This window comes from Diospyros lotus, chromosome 6, assembly GCF_014633365.1.
Source record: "Diospyros lotus cultivar Yz01 chromosome 6, ASM1463336v1, whole genome shotgun sequence".
In the NCBI taxonomy this organism is placed as follows: domain Eukaryota; kingdom Viridiplantae; phylum Streptophyta; class Magnoliopsida; order Ericales; family Ebenaceae; genus Diospyros; species Diospyros lotus.
Window position 1 is genome coordinate 21,532,757 of NC_068343.1, and position 26,221 is coordinate 21,558,977.

The 26,221-nt window shown below is 33.8% G+C and overlaps 1 long non-coding RNA gene across 1 annotated transcript; it reads right to left on the reverse strand.

The window, feature by feature from the left end:
* Window positions 1-19,331: 19,331 nt before the first annotated feature.
* LOC127805029 (uncharacterized) lies at window positions 19,332-21,507 on the reverse strand. The gene is made up of 3 exons (XR_008023795.1): window positions 21,412-21,507; window positions 19,856-19,928; window positions 19,332-19,565 (listed from the first exon to the last, which is right to left on the reverse strand). It is a non-coding gene; the product is annotated as an uncharacterized LOC127805029 (long non-coding RNA).
* Window positions 21,508-26,221: the final 4,714 nt, after the last annotated feature.

The window sequence follows — 26,221 nt, forward strand, 5'->3', positions numbered from 1 at the left end:
TACAATGTTTATACTAATTAATTTTGGCATTATATTAATTAATTTTGAGAGGAAAATTTTGAAAAAAAGTAAAATATGAATAGACTAAAATTTTCTATGAACAAAACATATTCAAAATTCGAGGAAATACTATATTTACAAACAAGTTTGATAAAGAACTTTCACAAACTAATATGACACGTACAAATTTATAATAGTTCTATGCATTAAGCATCATCTATATGTTAGCAAATGAACCTAAACAATGTATGATGACTTTAAATGTATAAATTATTTTTATATGAAAAATTATATTAAGTTTTTGTAATTTTAAAATATAATTTAAATGTGTACTTGTCAAAAAATGAACTTTTTGAAATTATAAAATGTAAATATAGTTTTAATGCTTAATCTAAAATGAATGTATATTAGATATTTATGTAATTTAATGGTAATGCTAACTATTGTGTAGTAAATATATTTTGTTTTCAAGTAATTAATATACATTTATTGCACCTTATCATTAGTCTAGCATTATACTTAATTTTGAATGCCAAAAAGAAAATTAATATTGATTAGATTTTTATTTCTTTACAATGTTAATTTATCCTTTTATTTATTCATTTAATATTTTTAAAATAATTTTATAATTGATAAAATAAATTCTTTTCAATAAAAAATGGAAAAATAAAAGATGATGACTTTAAATTACTTCAATGTAATTTAATATATTTAATAATATAAATAATTTTAATCCAATTGAATATGATTTGAAATTTAATAGATCTAATAATATAAATAAATTTAATTTAATTTAATGTGATTTCAATTTTGTGTCATTTTTTATGTTTATATATATTTTTATATATAGATACTAGAAGTGTGACTCATGTACGTATAAAAAAATAAAATATTTTAAATAAAAATTTATTAGGTGACTATTGATAGTTATAGTTAAATTATATTTTTAAGACAAAATTTAAATAAAAGTTAAAGTTAGTAGAGACATAAATAAAGTTAAATATTTTATATTTGCAACATGAGATCAAATCTTAGTGATTAAGTTTTATTTTTATTTTTAAACAAAATTTATAAAAGATATTTTAGGAATTCACTTTATTGACATACCTTTATAGCACTAAAATGCCCTCTTTGCTTATATAATAGTATGGATAGATATGCATATCTATATATAAATACATATAGGGTAATTGAACCATTCATCCCCTAAACTTTGACTATTTTATTAGAACACTCATTTCATTACTAATAATATTAGGTAAATTGATTGTACACCACATAAATTTTAGGTTTTTGACTTGAATACCCTATGAAATGTGGGTTTTTAGTATGGACACCTATTGAAAAAATAAATTAATGTTCAATGAATCTCTGATACAAAAAATCAAAATTCAAAGGATATGTTGTCAATTCAATTGACACTACTAGTATAATTAAATAGTTAAAATTTTAAAGGATATATGTATACACAGGGATGATACATAATTTAAGTATGCATATATAAATAGGTAATTTAATTCCAATCAAGAAAACACTAGAATCTACAATTCCCTTCTATTTTTTAATTCCTTGTTATAATTAATATATAGCTAGCTCCTTGAGAAGCTGATGAAGAAGAACACAGGCCACAAGGTTCTCATCCAAACACATGCCCACATGCATGCTTATGCTTCTCTTCTCTTCTCTTCTCTTCTTTGTGGACTCATTAATATATATCTTAATTACTTGCCTTTATATCGTAATCTTCTCGGGATCTTATTGCAACTATACATCACTATTTTATACATATATATATGGGACCAAAGTTATGTATATGATGATATATCTTGCCCCCCCAACGCTCACAACAACTGCTTTCACGCACGAGGGGATAGATTAGTAGATAGGGGGAGGAAATGAGCTGTGATTACACAAATATGGAGTTTTTTTTTAATAAATGAGTAGAGTCCATTAATTAATTCATGATGTATAATTCAATTTGTTTGGCTCATAAGTAATAATTCAATTGAATTACATAATCTATATATTCATAACAAAATGGAGCCAAGTCAGGAAACCACAACTCAGCTCAACCAGACTATCATTTCAAACTCTTGGATAGAAATGAATTATATAAAAAATAGCGGTGTATAGTTTTAATCCATCTGTACAAAATTTTATTAATGAAATCTATAGTTAGTTAGCAAATTGTATCTTATTATTTGCAAGAAAATCATCACTTGCTCCATGACACTCATATTTGAAGTTGGTTGTAATAGTTTGAGTGTTTTTAGGAGATCACACAATTGGTAAAATGCGCGCTCTTGATGTTATATGAATAGGTTCAACACAATACTTATTATCTTGATTTATTAAGGTAAGTAGATAAAATTTTCTAAAAGATGTTGTATTGATACGAGGTTGTCTGAGTATGCTATTACTAATCTCATACTCATCAAAGACTAAAGCGTTTACAACAACTACAACTACTGCAGTCCCTTGCACATGGCACGAACAGATTGGGCATCCATCTAAAGAAAAAGGATTGTTGCAAAAGTACAAACCGTTGTCAAATCTTAATCAAATTATTAGGGTCCAACCTTACACTACTAAAGCATCACAGAGAGTATTTTAAGGCAACAAGAACATATCCAAAGCATCAAAAACTCTCTCCGGCACTCTTTCTCTCTCTCTCTCTCTCTATTCAATTATAGCAAGCTCTGAGATTACCCAACTTTAAAAAACTATTTTTCTATCTACTGAAAAGAGTTTGTAATTGACTTATGTGTTTTCTTTCTCTCAAACAATGAAAAATGGGGAAAGTATTTTCTTTTAAAACACTTTTTCCTCAACAAAAAAAAAAAAAAAAAAATCTTACAAAAATTGTATAATTGACCTCACATAATAAATAGAGACTTAATATGTTATTCTTCTCTACATAAAATTGAGAGATATTTAAAGGGATCATGGACATAATGCAATCTACGAGCCAATCTTAGATTTCTTGAGAAACCCCCCTTAATAGTTATTCACAAGAATTTTATAAAGTTTTTTACCTTTAAAATTTATGAATTTTATGACAAATAGCTACTTAAATCATCCGAGACATGTACAATATTTTTAACTTAAAATTTTTTAATCTCAAATTTAAGGGTGTTTGCATATTTGGGTTATTGTCATGGAGCTTGAGCTGCATGTTAGTGATTCACCTCACTTCTATATGTACAAATGCTTAATTGCTAGCACTTACTTTTGATTTCCTTAATTTGCATATCTTTAGTATTTTTTTCGGTCGATGCGCATTAAATATCACCGCCCACTTTGTCTTCTATTGATTTATTATTATTATAATAATTACATGGTGATTGATTGCCACTAAGATAGACTAATAATTATTTTGAAATTGACAATCATCCTAGCTAGCATATACATACATACATATAGTTCATATATATATATTTTGGTATTAGAGCTTATCCATGATAATGATTGATTTAAGTTTTTCAATTTTGAGGACAACAAACCAACTACCAAAGATTTAAAGTGTAAATTTCACCTAGGATCTGTTAAAAAGTCATGATTTTATATAACATATATATTAGATAAAAAGAATAGAAAAAGATAAAGACTTTTAAGTAAAAATTATAAAATTGATTTTAAAACAACCATTAGATTTGTATTTATCTTGTATAATATATGTTTTTTTTTTAATTCTTGAAAAAATGTATGTTGCTTTTTCTATAGTAATATATGTAAGTAGTTTTAAAACAATATGAAATAGTCAATAAATTTTGTTTTATTGTGCAATGGGTCGAGACCCATATTGAACTGAGGTCCATTTCTAAAAAAAAAAAGTCCAAAAACAACAGATAAAACAAAAGAGAAAAGCTACAAAAGGTCTCCGGGAGACATTGGCAGAATTCCATAAACTAAATTATGTGGAGAGACTCGCTCAATTGAAGTCCATAAACCCATTCCTCAAGGAGACTTCTCCTGCATGGTATTGTGTAAACACATGTTTTCGATTTTTTTTTTTTTTTCAAAAATTACGCAAAAAATAAGACTTATCTACAACAGTCCAAGTCATAACTAATTTCAAAACAATATATATTCTTATCACCAATCTCCAAACTCAACCATAAATAGAAAATAATCCATCTGGTAAATCACTTTTAATGGTTTAAGAGTTCTACAATTTTTCAACAATTTTCATTAATTTGATTTAAGTATTAGAGAACCCCTACATTCTCTTATGTTTCCTTGTTGTAGCATGCATCTTGATGGCTTGAAGTTGAATTTTTCAGCAAATAACTTGAAGTTGTATTTTTTAAAAAATAAATTTATTGTTGTGTTCTAGCGACAATAAATTTATAAATTATCTAAACCAATTTGAAAATAATTACTTTCAAATTAACATATCTAGTTAACCAAACAAATAATCTTACAAGGTCATATCTATATAGCAATTAACTTTATTTCTTATAAAGTAGAAACAATGATTTTAAATTAAAAATACACTATTCATTCATAGTTCAAAAAGAAAAAAATGAATAGTAAAAGTTTTTAAGAGATTAAATTAATCTTATTTAACTATGACAGTTCATCTTTAATTTGAACAGAGACGTAATTTTTCTTCTCTAAATTTGATATAATTGATCGCGTAGGTCTTCTTCCTCCTCTATTTTTGGTAAAATACAAAATACGCAAAATCTTGATCGGCCTACCACTGTTGTTTCTCCATCCGTGATTATCCTTGCCTGCCACCATCGTCACCCACCGTCACTACCAACCATCATTAGGTTGTTACCAATGTAGCCATCGATGCTGACCCACGTCTCGTGATGCTAATCCATGAAGAAATTGAAGCTTTGGACTTCCTTATAGTAAACCACCACTCTTACCACCACCACTGAACTACCTTACCACAACAAATGAGAGAGATCTGGCTGCAAAACTATTGCACCCACAACCTGATCCTTTGGCGCATAAGGCCGCCTACTTCTATTTTTGTCATTATCGTTATTATTGTTGTTTTTTCTTGACTATTTTTCATCCATCCTGCTAACTTTGTGGTGATTAACTACTGATTTTGGTCAAGAAAAGGAGATGGGTTATACCTAGAAACCAAGCTCAATGTCAAATGGCACAACAAAAAGGAAAAATGATGTCCCAAAAAAAAAAAAAAAAAGGATACCTAGGAATAAAAGCAGGTGGAGTCCAAGCCCAGCATGTATACCCTAAGATGGTTGGGGACCCAATTTCAATTGTGGATAACACATAAAAAGGTGCATATGGAGGAAAGACTAGGTCCATAAGGATTGAGTTGATGACCCCTAAGGGCTAGTAATTAGAGACCGAGTTAAGACTCTACCAAAGCAATTTGCTCAAACGTAAGGGATGTTCGTCTAACTACAGGCTAAGGACAAATCAAGTAATAGTGACAAAGATACCCACAGGAGAAGATGACAACTTTAACATTAATGGTGACAGTAATGATAATCATACTAGGACAAGCTTGATTAATTGGCAGGAATGTGCAACTAGAACTGATTAATTGGCAGGAATGTGCAACTAGAACTGACCGAGTGAGGAAGACGATACAAGAAGATACCTATAAAGGTGTTAGGTAAATGAATTGAGTCCAGATCTGTTGTCTCCTTTCGTGTTCTCTTGACTGTTTCACCAATAAAAATAAGTCACATTATCAAATTAATACACATTACCAAAATAAATAGTGATTATCCCAAACTAACGATAGAAATTATAACCTTTTTTTTTTTTCAAAATTCATTCTGCAATAAAAAGATATTTTTTTTTCTATTAATTATAAAATAAATTTTGGAAGAATAATGTTAAATTTTTTGTTATTAATTAATTAATTTAAGATCATTACTATTTGATGATGTAATTTATTTTCATTAATGAAACAGCAATGGGATAGGGATCTGAGACAGCAAACCTGGGCAAATGAACTAGAGTGCAATTCTTGGGGTAAGATGACCAGTTTTCAAGAAGGAACAGTAACATTTTGATAATAAGCTGATGTTCCATTTTAGAAGATCAAGGAATAGGGAACATTTGACCTATCTTGCGTAAAAAGAAGATCAGATCTTGAAAGAAAAAAAAAAAGAAGTTATTTCCTATGTCAAAGTGCTTCACGAAAGAAGCTGCTTGGGAACAGGAAAAGGAAAAATTAGTCTCAAATTTCTGATATAAGGGGAAGAATGGGGCATTTCCTTGGAATTAGTAAAAATTTGAGGTTGAAAATGTTTGTAGGAATAAGAAAATTTTGAGGACAAAATTTCGTTTAAGGGGGTGGATTGTAATATTCAAAATTTTAGGAATATTGAGATATTAAGAAAATTAATTTTGTATGGAAATACATATATAATGGGAGAAAATTATGAGTTACAATAAATTATTTGTAATTTTTTAAAATAATTTTTATCGAGCAAATATATATATATATGCATATATTTTGGGAACTGAATTAATACATGAGTAAATACATATGATACCCAAAAAAATAAAATATATATATAGAATATATATATATATGTGGGGGGGGGGGGAATATATATATATATCTAATATGTTAAATATGTGAATAAGAAAATTTAAGATTAGTAATGATGATTAAGGGATTAATTTGCAAATATTTTTGAAATATCTTAGGGATTGATTTACAGATATTCCTAAAATATCTTAGGAATCTAGAGAAGAAAATTAAAAAAATTTAAGGGATCAAAATAAAAATTTTGTAAATTGGAAGGGGTCTAAGTATAATAACAAGAAGTTATTTAGGCTTTCCTGAAATAAATTGAAGGACAAACTACAATTTTTGAAACTCAAAATTGTCAAGCAACCCACAAGTTCACATTGCTTCTATGGCACCATGCACCCCTAGGATCCCCTTGGACAAGACTTAACGATAACCCTACAATCAAAATATGGCATCTAATCAATGGATTAAGCTAGTTTTGGCTACAAATTAAGGTGTTTGGCCAAGGGTTTACGACACGAATTCAAGTCTTTGAAGCTTAAATCAATGAGGATTAGAGAGTTTGTGAGAATTTTGATTATGGAACTTTTGTATTCAAGTCTTTGAAGCTTAAATCAATGAGGATTAGAGAGTTTGTGAGAATTTTGATTATGGAACTTTTGTTCCTAGGTTCAAGGGGTTTCTTTTGGGATTAGTTTGAGAGATTTTAGTATAGATTTGAGGGAATTTTGAGCTTGCTTAGAAAATCGGTATTTTGCCAGAATTTTAACTACTTTTTAGGTGTATTTTGGGTCAGTTTAGGGTTATTTAAGGGTATATTTGGTGGAGGAGATTGAAAGGATGTTAAAGATAGTTTTGGGGAAGATTTTGGTTCAAAGATGAAGGAGTTTGGGTTGATTTTCAAGTTGCCAAAAATCAACCACTCATTGAAAAACCAATCCAATGAGGGCTTAGAATCGGCGATTTCAAGCTTCTTTCCACTAGAAAAGAAGAAGAAAAGAAAAAACAAGAAAATAAGAAAAAATAAGGGAAAAAGAAAAAGAAAAAAAAAATAATAGAGGTTATAGGCAGAAAAAAAATGCTAGAGAATGAGGCATGTGAAATATGTGCCAAGCCAAGCATCTGTGGAGGCACGTGAGCCGAGCACATGTCCCTCATGCACCAGGCAAAGAAAAATGAAGAAATCGAATAAAAGAAAATAAAAAAGAAGAAAATAAAGAAAAAATCAAAAAAATATAAAAAATTCATAAAATTTCTAGAAAATTCCAAAAAATTATCTTGCTACTTGGGATACATACCAAAACAAATTCAAGATTCGAGGCACATTCTAGCTAGGGGTGTGCAAAAAAATCGGCACATTGCGAAAACCGGTCGAACCGAACCAAACTGTGCCGAACCGGTCAGTTTTTTCATTAGAGCGATCGGAAACGGTTTGCAGTATGCCCAAATCGTAGTTTACACGGTTTGGGCCCTTGGCGGTTCGGTTTGAAACCAAACCGCTCGACTCTTCAAAAATAATAAAAATTATAATTATATAAATTATTATTAAATTAATAAAAAAAACCATCATTTGCATTAATTAATGATACTCTGCGTGGGCCAATGCCATTAAGACATCTCCTTTGCATTTATTAAAGCTGTGCAGGTGCCAATGCCAATGCCACTAAGACATTTTGAATTGACACTTTGAGAGACTCACACGCAACCCCACCATTTTCTCTCTCTTTCTGCCCTGCAGCACAAGTGACGCCCTTATCTCTCTCTCACACACAGCCCCTCTCTCTCTCCCCTCCCACAGCCTCTTCGTCCCACCATTCTCTCTTGCACTCTCTCTGCTCGGCACAAGTGACCCCCATTTCTCATTTCTCTCTCTTTCTCACATTATCTCTCTCTCACTCTCTGCTCCCATAGCCTCTCTTCGATCGCTGCCACTGCTTCTTATCGTCACGAGCTCCATTGCCCTCCACTGCCAATATCTCCACCCTCTCACTGTTGCCATCCACAACGTTGTAGCCGATGGTCACTGACTCGTTGCATCTAGCTTAGTGGCCGACGATCGCTATTATGCGGGTTGACCAGCGCCCGTCTCTTTCTTGCGCTCGCTCTCGCTCACTACCACTGTAAGTTCTCTCATTTGCTCTATTGGGTTCTAAGTTTCATGTATGGGTTTGGTTTATAAATGTGGTTGTTGCTCTGCTTTGATCAATATTGCATCAAACTGCGGAAACCGTGCCGCAAATTGCAGTGCGGTCTGGTGCGGTTTTCGCAGACCAAACCAAACTGTGCGGTTTGGTTTAATACCAAATCGCATGTTCGGTTTAGCATGTTGAAAATACCCTAAATCGCCCAAACCGCACTGTGAACACCCCTAATTTTAGCACATAAAACAAGACATAACACACATATTAAGACACCAAATTGAACAAAAATATATGTGAGTGATTATCCCTTTCTCATTTCATGTTAAGCATATTGGCACATGCATCATTGTTATGTGATGTTTATCATAACATATTTCTCTCTATATATCCCAAATTTCTACCGTTATTATGATTAATTACATTTGATGACAAATCTATGCATGGTAACCATGTACCAATTGGTGATAACTTTTGGGTTAATTTGTTACTTGTGTAGTAATAAGGGTTCAATTATAAATAGCCGGTGTAGCATACATGTGTGGTGGAACCCTCAACAAATTGTCGCTAAACCCTTATGTCACATGGTGATAATTAGTAATATGGAAGCATGTCATATTTTCTTGTATGTTTTTATACAAATCTCTTCTAACCCTTACTAAGATAGCCATATCTTACAATGACAAATTTAAAAGTGCTAAGTAGGTGAGCTATAGCAATAAAAGGTGAATAGGTGGTGGAATTTCGATATTATTGCTGCTATTGTCTAATTTTCACTATTTATTTCCAATTTAAAGACATCATTTTCCATGAGACGAATAAATAAATTATGAATTTGTTATTGTTTTCCAAATTGTAAAATTTCTGTCTAAAGTCGAGAATTTAGTTTTATTTGGAAAATAATTAATTTTAATACTTATTCTAGTTTATTTAAGAAAATAATAAATGTTATTTAAGATCTTTATTCCCCAACTTCATGTTCAATCAATGCCATGTTTCATGCTAAATTCTAAATACCTACATTAACTTTATTATTTTGTTTTTATGAGGTTACTATGTTAAGAGAGTAAATTCGAAAATGTTTGGGTAAAAATGTAATTATTGAAAATAAAATATGAATTTACAAATTATAGTAAGCTTGGAAAAGTGGGGTCTTAGGATAAAGTCTATAGACATCCTCTAGTTGCCATTAAACTTTTTCGCTAGGACAATATTAGACATCCAAGTTAGGGAATGAGCTGCTTTAATGAAGTTTGTCGCTAAAAGCTTATTGACTTCTTTTTCATTAGCTTTTTGTTTAATGATAGATTCTCTTTTTTCTAAACCACTGACTTTATCTTCAAACCAAGTTTGTGGCAATGCTCGATGATTGTTCTGTAAATACCAAACATGTTGGATGGTTACCACGTGACGTATAAATATTTGCTAATAGAGTGTGTTGGCAACATTTACTTGTATGGCATCACACACTTAAGGGGGTTGAATTAGTGCCTTAAAAAAATTGTTTTGATGAGTGTTTTTGAAAAATAGTGAGTAATATGAATGTTAAATTTTTTTTATTTGAAATGCAATATAATAAAAAGTCGTTCTACAGGGCTAGACAAGCTTACCAATGTGGTTACCAAATGGGGGCAAAATGATGAAATTGCCCCCGCCCACTTTGCAAATTTGCAAGCCACTGCCCTGTTCTCTTCTCTCCCCTACCATGGTTGTCGCTGCCCTCTATCGGCCCACTGCTGCACCTCGCTGCCTTGCCTCCGTCGCTACACGGCGAAGCGAGGCGAGACGGCGATAGTAGCGAGGCGAGGCAAGGTAGCAAGACGCAGTGGCGAGCATAGGGCGGCAGCCATGCGAGGGGAGAGGAGAGAGCAAGGCAGTGGCTTGCAAATTTACAAAGTAAGCGGGGGCAATTTCATCTTTTTGCCCCCATTCGGTAAGCCCGTCAGTCACTTTTTCTGGCTCTCAAGACTTTTCCTATAATGAAAGGCTTTGAGAAAGTAGAAAAGTACAAGAAACAAGAAGATTTTAGAGTAGCTCGACTATCCTTAGCCTACATCCTTGCTCTAGCTCCCTACTAGAGATTTCTAAATCTACTAAAAACAGTTTAAGCAAATATAACCACTAGCAATCTTCACTGGTCCTCTAACACACCTGTTAGGAAACAACAAGATATAAGATTAAAGAAATGAGAGATGCAATTCTTAACAGCATTGTTGAGTAAATATCTCGCAAAACCGACAAAACCCACGAATTAGATCGAAGAAAATTACACAAAATAGTGAGTTAAAAAATAAAATGAGAAACTAGAAAGACCAAAACAAAACTCCCTGTTGTGCTCTAACGAATCGTCGACGAATGAGGAGATGAAGGTAGGGCTTCAAGGCTCAAATTGATCGGTCCAAGACCTACTAAGGTAAAGCCAATGATTGATCTCAAAGAAAAACCCAAACTAGCCTTAGATCGAACCCAAATCTATCCAATCGGAAGAAAACTCCAAGCCTAGAATAAAAAGCACACAGGGTTGAAAAATGCCATATAGGCGAATATCAATGGCCACTCTTTTTCTTCTCTTCTCACTTTTAGCTCTCTCCCTCTCTCTCTTTTCACCCATTTAAAACCACCCCTCATATACACAATATATAGATAACCATCAAAGAACCAAATAGCATTTCACCAAGATAAGGATAAGCTCTCTAGGTATCCGAAAGAGATGAGATGAGGGTGAGGAAAAAGGGGAGAATAAACCTGGGAGTTGAATGGCTTGGATGACCAAGTCTTTGACTTCTTCATTAAATAGGCTAGATCAAGATAAGATGGATAATGGGCTTTAGATAGGGCAGTTAATGGGCTTAGACCAAAATGGGTTGGGTTTGATTCTTATTTGAGCAACTGGATTAAGCTCACTTTCCTCAAAGACAAGATAAATTTACTTGGGTCATCTTCTTATCAGGCTTCCTATATGTGGGTTTGGACCTTTCCTTAAATCTATGAATCCCAGGCCAAAGCCTATGATAGTTTTATACTTACTCGATCTTACCATCATCGCCCTAGACTTGTTGGGTATCACACCCCATCAAATCTCCACCTTCATACCTAATAAGACCTGCACACAAGCAAACAAAACATTAGTTAATGAAAGTACCAAACAAATTGGAATGCTCACATACCTTTACCAATGTTTAGAAATGTAAGGCAACTTCTAAACTTGGCCAAAGTGAGAACCTTAGTTCCCATATCTAAAAGGTTATACTCAAACAATTACCTTTTCAAGCCTAACAACATCTTGAGACACAATGTCAAGTATAAAATGAAGTTTGACATCTATGTGCTTAGTGTGTTCATAAAACACTAGATTTTTGCATAGATGAATAGCAGATTAACTACCTCATTATACGATCACATTATTACTTAAAACAATTAGTTCTTTAAGTAAGCCCTTAAACCACAGTGGTTCTTTAATAGCTTTAGTGGTAACTATATATTCTTAGTCGGTGGTAGAGAGTGGAATAATGTGTTGGATTTGTGACTTCCAACTAGTGCAAGAATCACACAAAATAAGCACATAGGAAGATGTAGATTTCCTATTATCCCTATCACCTGCATAATCATCATAAGAACCCTTCAGATATCTTAATAACCATTTTAATGCCTCCCAGTGTTTAGGACTAGGAACAGACACAAACCTGCTAAGTGTACTAACTGCGTGAGCTAAGTGAAGTCTAGTACACACCATTAAATACATTATCGATCCAATGACATTAACATACGGTATTTTACTCATGTATTCTTTTTCATCTTCATTAGTAGGGGACTGCTCCTTAGACAATATGAAATGGTTAGCTAAAGGTACAATCATGCATGCCAAATTTTTCAATATTTTCAAGATATAAGATGATTGATGTAAAAATAAACATGAATTTAATCTATCCTTTTCAATTTCCATGCCTATGATTTTTCTAGCATTCCCTAGGTCTTTCATATCAAATTCTTTATATAGAGTTATTTTATCTCATTTATTATATTTTAATTTGAGCCAATTAAAAGCATGTCGTCAATATATAATAATAAGAATACACAGTTATTATCATGTTGCTGAAAATATAGGTAGTGATCAAATTCACTCATTTTAAATCCAATGAAATGCACAAAAGAGTCAAAGCATCTGTACCATTGCTTAGGAGACAATTTCAAACCATATAATAATTTTTTAAGATAACACACATGATTAGGTTTATCTTTATCTTCAAAACCCCTGGGTTGAGACATAAATCTTTTCTTCAAGATCACCATGCAAGAATGCAGTTTTCATGTCAAGCTGTTCAAGTTTCCAATTAAAATATGCAACTAAGGCTAGCATGACACGTATAGTGGTATACTTGACTACGGGAGAAAAGATTTTATTATAATCTACCCCCTCCTTTTGGGTGAATCCCTTAGCTACCAATATACCTTTAAATCTTACTGATTCATCCCCACTAGTACCTTCTTTAACTTTATAAATCCATTTACAACCCATTAAGGATTTGTCCTTCGGCTTAAGTAATAATTCTCAAGTTTGATTTTTATAGAGGGGCCTCATCTCCTCTTTCATTGCTTTGATCCATTCCTTAGAGTTTTCACTTTTAATTGTCTCATCATATGTATTTAGCTCTTTAACAACTAATTTTTGATAACTGACATAACCAAGACTATAATTGATTCCCAATCTTTTGGGAGTTCTATGTGATCTTCTCTCTTTATCTCAGCCAATTGATAATTGGTTAGAGGGCCATGGTCATCAAGATGTCCTTCTATTATATCCTTACTATTTTCTTCCTCAATAATAGGCTGATCTTGTGTGTTATTCTCCCCCTTACTCGAGGCTACGAGAATGTGGGTACTCGTTTCTTCCATCTCATCCTCAGACTCTCCACTGACCCTATCTTGTTATTTCTCACTCACCAAATCAAACTCATTCTTAAGACATAGCATATCTAATTCATTAAATGTGACATCCCAACTAATAATAATTTTAACACATTTTTGGCTCCCATCACATAACCTGTATCTCTTAACACCTTTAGGGTAACCTAAAAAGACACCTCCTAGCTCTAGGATCTAGCTTTCCTTCACTTTGATGAGAGAAATTAAATGGCACAACCAAAGGTTCTCAACACAAAATAGTCAACACATTTACCATACCAACGTTCATAAGGAGTATCACCATTCAAAACAACAGAAGGAGTCAAATTGGTCAAATAGCTTATCATTTCACCCTATAATGACTTAGGTACACCAGAACTCAACATTATACATCTAACTTTATTAAGTAAAGTCATATTCATCCTTTTAGCAACACCATTATATTGTGGAGTATAAGGAACTGTTTTATGTCTAGTGATGCCACTCTCAATGCACATATTATCAAAATCAGCATTACAGAACTCAAGACGATTATCTGTCCCCAAAAATTTTATTTTATTGCTAGTTTGATTTTTAAATTGTATTTTCTAATTTTAAAATTTTTGGAAAGTATCAAATTTTTCTTTTAGTAGATAGACCCAGACACGCCTAGAGTAATCATCAATGATGGATAAAAAATATTTATTGCCTCCAAAAGTGGGATTGCTTCCAGGACCCCACAAGTTCTTATGAATGTACTCTAAGACTCTAGATGTGACTGCTAGATGAGAAAGAAAGCCTATGGTGATTACCAAGCACGTAGTGGTCACAAAAATGACAAATCTGACACCTAGTCCTTACCAGACAAACCCTTATCGTTAATGAATTTAAGTCCCTTAATACTTACATGGGCTAACCTATTATTCCACTTTTGTGTGCGATCAGTGTCAATGGATGCAATAATGTGAGTAGTGCCACTAATTACTTCAACATAAGTGATATAAATGTTATTTTTCCTAACAGCCTTAAAGGCTCTAAGTGCTCCTTTAAACATTTTAATCATTCCATTGCCAACCCTACTCGTAAAACATATCTTCTCCAATTCCCCTACAAAAATTAGATTTCTATCCATTTATGAAATGTACCTGACTCCATTCAGTGTATGCATAAAACCATTTTCAAATTTAACAGTTATGTCACCAACACCAACCACTTTATAAGCAATATTATCACACGTAATGACATGCCTATGATCAGACTCATGTAAGTTTTCAAACCAGTGTTTATGAGACGTGACATGAAAAGATGCACCGGAGTCTAGAATCCACTAATGCATATGGGAGTTCATAGATAGGTTAATCTCAAAGGGTTTAGGGTCCATTAACATATATATATCCCCGGTCTCACATTGAGAAGATATAACATTGGCCTCATTTTTTTCTCTCTCTTTCTTTGTTTTTCTCTACATAACAGTCTTTTATAAAATGCCCTATCTTTTCACAACCATAGCATTTTCTACCTTTCGCCTTCCCTTGTTACTTAGACCTACTTCTACCCTTTTTTCTCACTCTTATTTTGTCTCTCACCACCCCTAGTTTGAGACCTTCCTCTCACAAGATGTATTTCTCCACCTCTTCTCTCCTTTCTCTCAGTTTTAATTTCTCTCTCCTTACTCTTAAGAGATTCAACTACAATATCTGAGGTAAGGGTCTCCCTCCCATATTTGATAGCATTCTTGACCTACTTATATATGTCAAGAATAACATTTAAAAGAATGATAGCTTTATATTCTTTGGTAATTTTTTCACCACAGTTAGTGATATCTTGAACAAATTTATTGAAAATATTAAGATTATCATCTATATCTTTCGAGGAGTCAATTTTAAACCTAAAGAAACTTTCAAGTAATAAGAGTTTGTTAGGAGTAAACTGAGTTAAATAGAGTTTCTCTAGTTTTTTTCCAAAGTTCTTGAATAGTATCATTTTTACCAACTTTGCGTAAAACCGAGTTAGACAAATGCAAAATAACAGAAGTGTATGCAAGTTCATCACTTTCTTATTTTTCTTCCTTAGTGATAGATTTATCAAAAGAATTATCAATAGCTTTTGAAACCTTTTGTTGAACCAAAATTCCTTTCATTTTTTGTTGTCAAATTACAAAATCACCTTTTCCATTAAACACGCCTAACTCGAAGTGTTGTGTATCCATGAGATGCATAAGCACACAAGTTGCAACAAGAAACAGATTCAAGTAAGCTTTTCTAGACTGTAAATACACATTTCTTTTAGACCCCCTAGATGCCAACTGAAACAAATTCTTAGGCTAAGGAAGAGGACTAATGCAAGTATGGTTTCAAGGTGCAATTTTAACAACAACTAGACAAATAGGAAATCAACAAAAGAAAAATTGTTACTTAGTCACACAAAGAATGTTAAAACAAAAAACACATTTAATGAAGGCAAATAATCACAGTTAACCCTAATTCTAGCAACATGCAATTGTTACAATCATAGTGTAACCCCCAATCCTAATGGCCACCCCCACATGATGGCTTGCTAGTTGTTGGAATTTAAATCAGGGTTAAAGTATTTCTCACCGAGCGGACTAATTTTACAGTCAGTAAATGAAAGAGAGATGGGAAAATCAAACCACGTAGGACTAATGGGCTCGTTGGTCTGAGCATGCTTGTGAAGTCATGTCTGTCGGAGTTCCATGTGTCGTCACTAGAGCTGCCATGCGCCATCCCCGGAGCAACCACGTGCCGCTAGCCACCGGAGGTTCAAACTTCGGGCACCACACCCACAAGTGTATCTCGACGTTAGGAGACCAACGAAAGGTCTCGCATGCCCTAATATGAATGAAGCAGGAGGATCTAGGCTAATCTTCGAATCTGGGTTAGGGTTTTGCGAAACCTCCCAAGATCGTAACCAAGCTCTGATACCAGTTTTGTTGAGTAAAGATCTCGCAAAACCCACAAAACCCATTAATTATATCAAAGAAAATTGCACAAAATAGTGAGTTAAAAAAACAAAATGAGAAACCAAAAAGACCAAAACAAAACTCCCTGTTGTGCTCCAATGAATTGCCAACAATGGAGGAGATGAAAGTGGGGCTTCAAGACTTAGATTGATCGGTCCAAGCCCACTAAGGTAAAGGCAAGAATCGATCCCAAGGAAAAACCCAAAGCAGCTTTAGATCGAACCCAAATCTGTCCAATCGAAAGAAAACCCCAACCCGAGAATGACAAGCACACAAGCTCGAAAAACCCCACACAAGAGAATACCAACGACCACTATTTTTCTTCTCTTCTTACTTTTGGCTATCGCTATCGCTATCTCTCTCTCTCTCTCTCTCTCTTCACCCATTTAAAGCCACCCCTCATATACACAATATATAGATAACCATCGAAGAACCAGTTAGCATTTCACCAAGATAAGGATAAGCTCCTTAGGTATCTAGAAGGGATGAGATGAGGGTGAGGAAAGGGGGGAGAACAAGCCTGGGAGCTGAATGGCTTGGACGACCAAGTCTTCAACTTCTTCATCAAATAGGCTAGATCAAGATAAGATGAATAATGGGCTTTAGATAGGGAAGCTAATGGGCTTAAACCAAAATGGGTTGGGTTTGATTCTTGTTTGAGCAACTGTGTCAAGTCTACTTTCCTCAAGGACAAGATAAATTTACTTGGGTCATCTTATTATCGGGTTTCCTATAAGTGGGTTTGGACCTTTCTTTAAATCTATCAATCTCGGGCCGATGCCTATGATAGTTTTATACTTACCCGATCTTACCATCATCGCCTTGGACTTGTTGGGTATCACACCCCAACAAGCATAACTCACTCTTAAATTTCAACAACAACAAGGTTGAAAATAGAATTTAATTATAGAGAATGAACCAAGCCTTGTGAAATAGAAAAAATTAGTATGAATAATGTAAGCTCAATGAAATAGTGATGGAATTTTACTAGTCGCTAAACAGCGACGGGGACAATTCTGTCACTATTTAGTAACGGATAAAATTTTGTCACTAATTTAGTGACGTAAAAAATGTCATTCCGTTAAAGCAACGCCTAGACTCTATGCGGGCGCCACGTGGCATCGCTTCTGCCCACCACTTGGCGAGCCCACCAACAGCCACGTGGTGGTGCTGGAATCATTTTCCAGCATGAGGATTTGCTTGCCTTTCCCAGGGATTGAACCCTAGACTTCCAATCTCACCCCTGCGCATGCGACCAGCTGATCTAGAACACTTCTTAGTTTATCAGTTGCATAAAATATTTTTATACTTTTTCTGTTTAAACCTTTCAGAATTACTTTTCCAGTACTAAAATTTTCCAAACTTATTTTTAAAATATTCCATCACTCATTTTGAATTTCATTTTATTGATTTTTTATTTTTTAGTGACGGGTGTGACCCTGTAGCTAAATTTTATATTTTTTTAAAAATTTTAGAGACAGCTGTCACCCCGTCGCTAAAATTTAATTTTTTATTTAATTTTTTTAAATTTTTTAGCGACGGGTGTCATCCTGTAGCTAAATTTTATATTTTTTTATTTAATTTTTTTTAAAATTTTAGTGACAGGTGTCGCCCCGTCGCTAAAATTTAATTTTTTTTATTTTTTAGCTATGGGTGTCGCCCCGTCGCTAAAATTTAAATTTTTATTTAATTTTTTAGCGATGGGTGTCGCCCCATCGCTAAAATTTAATTTTTTTTTTTTATTTTTTAGCAACAGTTGTGACCCCTGTCACTAAATTTTATATTATTTTTTTAATTTTTTTTAAAATTTTAGCGACGGATGTCGCCCCGTCGCTAAAATTTAATTTTTTATTTAATTTTTTAACAATGAAATTTTCGTCGCTAAATTTAGCTAAAGGTATTTTCGTCGCTAATTCCATCGCTAAATTAAAAAAATATTTAAAAATATTAACGACGTCAAGTCCGTCACTAAATTCCGTAGCTAAAAATTATTTTTCTATCACTAAATTCCGTCACTAAAGATTATTTTTCTTATAGTGCTTGTACTCTTTAGACCATAACTTTTTGTTCCGATATCGAAATTAAGATCCGTTTTTTTTTTTTTTTTTGGTTGCAACCATAACTCAATTAGATTTGATTTGATATATAATATCATATATTTTGATTACGATTGAAGTCATTTAAGGCTTTTCTCAATCCAAATTAAGTATAATTGTTAGAATAAGTGGCTATTAAATGTTTCCTCTAACATCACTCAATCCTCTAAGATACTAAGATGTGATTGGAGATATATATATATATGTATGTATGTATGTATGTATGTATATACATGGGATTCATGAGATAAAAATATAATTGAGCTACATGAGTAAGCATGATAATCACGTTTGGGAAGTTGTTATGAAATGTTATTGGTTGGCTTGTCCATGGAATCTCATGTATGATGCATTATTATCATTATATTGTAACATCCTAAAATTTGGAGATAAATAATAATTATAAATACCAATGTTGAGGTCATTATTGAGTATTTGGATATTTAAGAAAAAATAATAATTTATGTTGTTTTGAGGAAATAGGAAATTAAGGCAATTAATAATTTTAATTTGGGGTATTTATGGAGATAGTGAAAGAATAAAATAAATAAAATTAGTGAAATTTAGGAAGTTTTAGGGTGCAAGTAAAATAAGAGAAATAAGGAGTAGGGTGTGTGTGTGAAATTCGAACGTTGTAGGGTGTGAGGGCCCACTCTCGAATATTCCCGTTAGCATAGGATATTCGAAAGGAGGTCATCATAGAGATGATACAGAACAAACCATAATAAAATAAACAACTCAATTCATTACTAGCAACGAAAACTAAATTAAGATTCAGTTACACTTCCAATATCCCACAAGTTTGGGGCTCAAAAGCCATACCAATTAATTAAGAGGCTCTAATGTTAACCAACAAAATAAAAATCATTTCAACTCAAATCTCACCAAAATGCTAAACAGGATCTTCAAGTTAGGACGCGTCCTCGTACACCACTATCCTTAGGCCCTAGTCCTACTAGACTCACCCCCAATAATAGTCTTCCCTTTACCTGGAATGGCAAAGAAGATCGAGTGAGCCACAAAGCTCAGCAAGTTCTAGGACAATAAACAATGAACAAGAACCAAGAATAAGGTGACACCAAAAGAGAGTAATCCAGAACTCAACAGTTGTATACAAGTTTCATAATTTAAGACTTGGTCAATTCCAAGTTAAATGTATCATACCACCATGTACCAGTATGCAAATGGGCATATAAATTTAATATCAGTATCCAATCTCATAGGCTCGCAAGCCATCAAACAACATATGCCAAAGTGCATCAAGAGAGTAAAAACTCACATTCAATATAGAGCCAACCTGTCGGGCTATGGCCACCTCGTCCCGTACCAGGTGCTCTAGGGTACCCTTCCCTCTGCGCAAAATAATAGGTGCGCAAAATTTAATAACAATAGTATATATATCATATTCGACATGCCATTTATGAAATCACGCAAGATTACCAACTTGAATGCTATGCTCTCAAATGCATAAATAAGTATCCCCATGGTTTAATACCACGTATTGATGACAGGTATACCACCACAAAAAGTCTCAAATTTATGATTAGAGTTCCCATGCAACTAAAAGAACCACATCATGAACATTAGAGCTATTAATCTTTACACATCGTGGCATTTAATTTATTGGCCATATTCCAATGACTATTAAAAATGCAAGAAAAATTTTGATATAAATTCTCATAAATTTAGGCTTATTCAATATTCATTTAATAGATAATTAAATAATGCTTATGACAATATACAATGGGTGCGTGGGTGTTAACCATGTGTACACACACACATATATATATATATATATTATTTGGGTGCTCTTAGACTTACAGAGATTATTAAACATATGTTACATATATATTTATATATATATATTTTAAGTGTCTTACCTTAAACTTACAGAGTATCAAACATGCATATACATATATACATATATATATATATATTATTTAAGTGCCTTACGTTTGTTTCTAAACTTACAAAGAGTAGCAACCATACATATACATATATATATATATTATTTAAGTGCCTTACATTTGTTTCTAAACTTACAAAGAGTAGCAACTATACATATACATATATATATTATTTAAGTGTCTTACGCCTTTAGTGAGTGTTGAACATGGTATTAAACATATATATACACATAATATATATATTTGGATGTTTATGCCCACAGTGGGTGTTTCAACGTGCACGCATATATATACATATAAGTGGGTGAGGATTAAATGAAATGAGGGAGAGAGAGAGAGAGAGACTACATTGCCGTGCATATATATCTATATATATGAATATGTAAATGGAGGATTGGTTGGGACAGAAGCAGGGGGCGTGCGTACATGAATATACAAGGGCTGTTAGCATATATATATATATATATATATAGGGATATACAAGTGGGTCACTCAACTAGTACAACAATGGAGATTGTTATATGTACAAGTGGGTCACTCAACTAGTACAACAATGGAGGCTGTTATATGTACAAGTGGGTCACTCAACTGGTACAACAATAGAGGTTGTTATATATATATATATATATAGGTGTGTGTGTGTGTTTTGCTTGAAACAGAGGAAGAGCGCCCAGACTTGCTGCTACGTATGTATATATATATTATATATATAACCTTTACTTACTTTAGGCTATTCCAAAAGTAAATCTTGGAGTAAATCAAACCCCATTTGGATACATCAAAGGGACTCACAGGGAATAGAGAAATAGAACAATGGTTGAAATATAGAAAAACAGAACAACAATTGATTATATTTCACGTAATACATAAGGAGTGTTTGGATAGAACTTGGGCTTGAGAATAAAATAGAGATACAGGAAGACCTTACCTGATGAAAGGTGCAACCCTCAACCAGCAACAAACACACGTAGCAGCGAATGAAGAAGAAGAAGTAATGCAACAGTGGGCAGCAACATGGGTATATTATATGCACTGAAAAGTGGAGATATGATCTGTGCATAAAGTAAAAGACAAGTAGAGAAGGCTGGACTGCACTGTTCCCCTCAAACGACTGATTTGCCCCTCCTTTTTTGGTAGCAGACAAGCTTTTTGGGGCGTTTTTTATATTTGACAACTATTTTTATTTTAATTTATCTTTCTTCTTTTTTGTTTTTTTCTTCTTTTTTTTTTAAATTTAAATCTCTTTTACTATTGGGCCCAAGCCCAACCCAACAATTTATTTAACCTATCTGATAAACCCATGAACTCTCATTTAACTATTTAAATGGAGTCCAAAATATTAATTTCTCAAATTCTTAAAAATTAGACTCATACACTTAAATTCATGATCACATGCACCAAGAAAATTTCATATTAATCTACTATCATTTTATGCCATCAAAATAAATTGTTAAAATACTTCAACCCATATTTAGAATACCCTTGAGTTAAAATTAAGTATTAAAAAAAAAAACACCTAGACCCAATTTAGGGTCATTACATAGGGTGTTGCTATAATTTTGGAAAGTGGGCCAAGGATGCGTTTAAAATAAATTAAAGGAAGAAGAGAAAGCACAAGCAACTCGGGGAAGAGGAAGAAATTGGAGAAAAATAAAATATTTTGAGTATTATTTTTCGGTTTAAAATAGCTTGATAAGTGGATAAAATTGTTAGAAATGTTATATACTTGACTTGTAGATTTTTCACAGTTATATTATGCGAATTACGCTGTTAGATTTAATTAATTTAAGCAACGATTTTATTAATTGCTATGAAACATTTTACTTCATATCGGGAGCATAGAAAAGTCAAGAATCAACCGTTTACAGACAAGCTTCTAACCCTATCCTCGTGTTCTTTATTTTTCATAAAAGTCTCCATGGTTTCTCGTATTTTATTCTCTCCCTCACTGTGAATCGGTTCCACACATTAATAATAATAATCCGCATGATAACCACCCTATGACTTATATTTTATTAATCGGTTTATTGTTAATGGAATGAGCTAAGCAGTGATATCTCGGTGTCGTTCCTTTCGTCCGTCACGAATCTTCGTATCGCTCCACTTTCCTTGGGAATGATGCCAAATTCGTTGGGGCTAGATTCTTAGAAAATATTATGGTTTAGATTATGGGAATATGTTAAGAGTCTATTATGTATGTTAAGATGGTTTTATATAAATAAGAGGGAATGAGAACAGGAATTGTAACACCCCGCCTCGCCGAGCGTGTCACTATAAGGGTATTTTTGGGAGTCTTTTTTTTTTTTAAATAACATCATTACGCACGGTGCTTCATGAACAACCTTTACATGCACACACAAGATCCCGAAAACCCCAGTCTTGCCCGTTTAACTAACAAAATTAATAATCTTAACAACTATACGAGAGATATCATAATGCAGCGGATACATTAACATCAAACACTGTGATTCTTACATAACATTTCCATAACGAAATACATATTACAGATAACCAAACAATAACAATGTTATCGTACAACTATTTATACACACGCTGAAATACATACCAAAACCCCACAGTTTACAACGACTATCAATCTAAGCATTGTTGACCTTCAATCGGCCATGTCCTTGTCCTCGCAACCAAGGTTGTTAAAATCGGGATTTTAAGTGGGATCGACAAAGGGTCTATAAAATCGTATCGTAAAATCGAATCGTAAAATCGTAAGATTTTAGAGATAATTAAAAATATCCTTTAATTTTTGTAAATATATGTATATAATAACATAATTTTGTAGAAAATGAATTAATATCATTTAATAACCTGATTATTCCTTATTATAATTCAAAAGATGATACTTTTAAAATATAGCTCAAAAACTAGCAGGTTGGTATAGGCAATTTAGAGGCAAAATATAGGTAATTTAGAGGTAAAATATAGCTTAAAATTCTTTATAGGATGCTTCCAACGTCTTCCATTAGATTTAGATTGCAATTTTTTCTTAATTTAGCATTGATTAAATCAAGTAATATCCCTATTTAGAGTTGGGTGGTCCATTAATTAATTACTTGTTTGTCTTGATTTACTTATGCAATCAATGTTAGATCAAGTAAAAATTATAATTTAAATCAAGTAAATTGGAACTTATGCAATTAATGTTAGATGCTATGTGATATTAGAACTTATGCAATCAATGTTAAATCAAGTTCCAATTTAGAGGCAAAATATAACAATTCATTGCATAAGTTTCAATGTCAGATGCTATGTGACATTGAGACATTGGAAGCATCCTATAAATTACAACTTAAATCAATGGAGGTCTTTGAACCGTAAAATCGTTTGGGGATCTTTGAAGCGTAAAATCGTAAAATCGTACATGTAAAATCGAGATTTTATAGGATTTTATCCCAAATTGGATTTTACATGGGATTTGAATCATTTGGGGGTCTTTGAATTGTAAAATTGTAAAATCGTACGCGTAAAATCGAGATTTTAACAACAATGCTCGCAACAGTCCCTGACTGGAACATTGAACGTTCCAAGGGCATAACCCAGGTTAGATGACAAAACATCTAAGTTACGGCATGAAACAGTTTAGATAATACATGAAAAACATACGAGCATGACATACACAGACAAACGACACGTGCAAACATGTCTACCTTGAGAAATCTCTCATGAAAAATCCATTCCACACACCGTTGGGGTTGACCTTTCCGCAACATACTTAATCTCTCGAGTGCCCTACCGTGTCACTCGTTCACCAGGATTAACCTTGTCCCATTCTCAAGAAGATCTCATCCCATCCCATATGGACCCAATAACGACACGAAAATCAATCTCGTCCCATATTGACCCAATAACGACACGAAAATCAATACCCCGATGATATGAAAATCACACGCCATGCACCGACTCTTTTGAAAGTAAAAATAGTTGATGCAATATACCACATGATTAATATGTAAATGATGTCATATATACATGAATAAAACGCATAAACATAGCATTCTGAGTTCTGGACTTGAGTGCCCTACCGTTTCACTCATTCACCTGAACTCACACCAAGACATATCCAAAACAAAGGTAGAACTAGAGTCAAACCACTCACCTTATGCGAAAAGTCAATTTTTGCCTCGTAATGCGTGCTAAGCCTTAAAATGGGCGTCTGAGTAATTTTCTAGCTTTGGCATGCTCCCATAACCTCAAATTAATCCTCAGAATTTTCTAGAATTTTTTCGAGAATTTTCTCTAATTTTTCCTATTTTTCTTCCATTTTTCCTTTTCTTTCTTTTTTTTCTTTTTCTTTTCTTTTTCTTTCTTCCTCTTCATCTTCCTCCTCCCGCCACCTCTGTTCTTCCAGCGAGCGCACCAGCCACCGCGACCAGCGTGCCAACGGCCACCCCCGACCACGTCGACTGCCTCCTCGACCTCCACCAACCCCGCCGACCTCGCAACCGCCGGCCAGCTCCTTCTTGCCGTTGCTACTCGCCTCCCGCCATGGTCGCGTCGCCCAGCTGCAACAGCCACGACTGCCATGGCTCCCTCCGCGCACACCGGCAGCCTCCTTGCCGGCCTTCCCCGACCTCGCTGGTCACCGCCCCACGATCCAGCAGCCTTCATCGCGGCTGCTCCGTCCGCCATGGACGCTGCCCAGCCGCAGCAAGCTTGTGGCTATGGCCTCAACTTGCTGTTGCAGCTTTCCCCGGCCGCTATCTTGGTTGTCTCCAGTCACTTCCCAGCACTCTCCCTTAATCCTTCAAGCTCTCAGTTGCTTCCACAAGCTTTCGGCCACTTCCTCAAGCTCTCGGCCACTTGCTGCAACTCTTGGCTATTTGCTATAACTTCTCCTTCTTCCATTTCCTCTTTGCTTCCCTCCTCCATTTCTCTCGACTTCTACCGCTATTTATAGGAAACCCACCGCCTTAAAGGGCCTTGGACACCACTCTTGCATCCAAACTTGGCCACCACTCCAAGCAAAATCGGCCACGAAGCTTCTCGGCAGCTTCCACCAGCACACACGCACATAAATATATATATATTTATATCTATATATTACCCTATTAATATAAATAAATTAAACATTACCCCCCAAATTTCCATCTTAATTTCACTTGGGTAAATCTCTAATTGCAATTGCATCTTTAAACCTCAAATTAATTTGAATTATAATACCGAAAGCGCAAATTTAATAACTTCAAAGTTACTCGATAATGACGATTTCGCCCCAGAGTCCTCATCAGGCTATTGTTTCATCCTGAAACCACTGAAGAGTTATTTCTTACGAAAAATCAAAGCCCCATCAGGCTACTGTTGACTTCCCGGAGGTCTCCTATATCAATTCGGTTTCTAAGCCTAATTTGCAGCTGTATTTTAGCTGTACTGAAAACTGTTCCTGATCCCACTTCTTTCATCACTAAAATCATAATTCGAATCACTTGTCGATACTATACAATTTTCCTTGGTTGTCTAGGGTTCGGGGTACTCCTTCTGATTGATTCAGTCGCTTAAGACTGCGATAGTGTACCCTAAAGCCTAATTCTTTTGATAATTTCAGTTATACCCTTCATCAAATACCATTTATACCCTTAATAATTTCTCGGGTATTACAGGAATGGTATGTTAATGGTTATGTTACGAGTGCATGAGATGTCATGGGAGTAGCTTAAGAAATGTTTAGTCGGAAATGTATAAGTTTGATATTGTTAGTAAGTGTGTCTAAGGGGATGGGGTACAAA